We start from the raw sequence: 1,928 nt of genomic DNA, 5'->3' as shown, positions 1-1,928 counted from the left end.
AGCACTTTCTTAACATTACCACTTCCTCACCCCCGGTTGCACCGTTTTTGCTTTAAACACTGATTAGCTAAACACTGATTATATCTTAACCGGTGTTTAAAAAAAAAGTGTTGCACCGTCTCAAACTAATCGTCTGTTAGTTAATCAGAGAATCACTATGGCACCTCCGCTTTTTGGGCTTAGGTTGCTATCTTCATGATTATCGAATTTTATTTCACATGATCTTTCGCAGCAACGCGGCCAGTAATATATTGATTATGTTATATTTTGATGTGTACTCCATGTCTTTATATATGTGTACTACTGACCTATAATAGATAATATATGTAAGCCTTGTTCTATGCTACTGACTACTGTACTAGCATGTACTAGACGTCGACTAACAATGCAAATCAAAGCTCTAACAAGGTCTGAAATAGCTAAAAAATACGACCAACTGCTTGATAAACGGCTAGACCTAGCGGATTTGCAGAAAATSAAATTGGAAGATGATTTGTTAATGGTTGATTSTGAAAGAAAGCGAAGGCTTCAATTATATAGATTTACAAATTGAAATAGAAAAGAAAAAACTTAATCTCCTTTGACATTAAACTGGGTGTTTATATTAATTTTTATTGAAAAAACTTAAAAATAAAAACTCGGTACAAGGTCAAAGGCAACGTAAGAAACTTCTTTATAGTGTAACTCACTCTAATAGGTATTAAAAAATATGAATTACTTCCAAAGGTATATTTTCTTCGTAATTTAAAGCCAGAAAAATAATAATTTAGAAGTTGACTTCAAAAGTTGTTAACTAAAGCTTGGCTGTGTGGTTCTGGTCAGTGCCTGCTTCCCTAACAGCAATTAAATAATTTAGCTCCTCATTAATATCTGCAAGCAAAAGAAGATTTTCTTCACCCATATTTTTGTCATATTATATAAGACTGCAGTTGCCGAAATAATGTGCATTGCGGTCTTCAGTTTTACTCTCAAGCCATACGCCGAAACGGGAAACCTTCTTTTCCAAACTACAAAACATCTGTCGATCACGCTTCATCAATAGTCTTTCGGCTCTTGTTGCAGGATTAACTAAAGGGGCTAACAAGTAGAATCTAAGACCACAGCCACTGTCACCCGTAATAAACAAAATCAAGAAAATATACTAAACGGTCCCTAATCGGGCGCTAATCAACCAAAAAGTGCCGGTTATTATAATCGTTGTTTAGAATACACAAAACAGTGGTTAAGCGACGGTCCAACACATTTTTCAAACTAATCGACGATTAAATTTTTAATCACTGTTTAGTCAAACGGTGCAACCGGGCATTAACCTTTTCATGTACACAAATCATTTAATATACTTAACTATTTAATATAAAATAGATAGTAATTAGTAATACCCAGATGATATATTTTCACTACTTTTCCGATTGTTATCATAATTCCAATTAACCGATTAAGAACTCACACGCATAGACATCCATAGAAAAACCAAAGCTGAAAATACTTTATTTTATTTTCTTGATATTTCAAACGGCTGGCTGCAATCAGCTGGGTCCCGGCTAAATTACGCGCACAGTCATATGTATGAGCTTATCAGTTTCCTCTACTATTTCCTGTATGGACGTAATTCTGCTAAGTTTTCAACCTTGAATCAATTACTTTTTTGTTTTCATTGAAATTTTCTACTATGGTGGCAGTTCGGCAACATGGCTGACCAGCATGCAATTTTTGGCTGCGCGTACCGTGCGTACAGGCATGTGCGCGTGTCACAGCAGATCGTACCGTAAAGCATTACCCTCATTGGTAAGCACGAAATCGTTTTTGGCGTTAAAAGCATTACTTAATACTTTTCACTGCTTCAACTTGTATCTGGATAGAACTAAAAAATCAATTAATTTTGGTGATTTGAAGACGTTCTATCTGTTTAAAATATACGGTAAAACGAG

Source organism: Dendroctonus ponderosae, unplaced genomic scaffold (assembly GCF_020466585.1).
Source record: "Dendroctonus ponderosae isolate FM_Combo_2020 unplaced genomic scaffold, Dpon_F_20191213v2 Dpon_F_20191213_5, whole genome shotgun sequence".
Classification (NCBI taxonomy): domain Eukaryota; kingdom Metazoa; phylum Arthropoda; class Insecta; order Coleoptera; family Curculionidae; genus Dendroctonus; species Dendroctonus ponderosae.
This window is presented reverse-complemented; position numbering follows the sequence as displayed.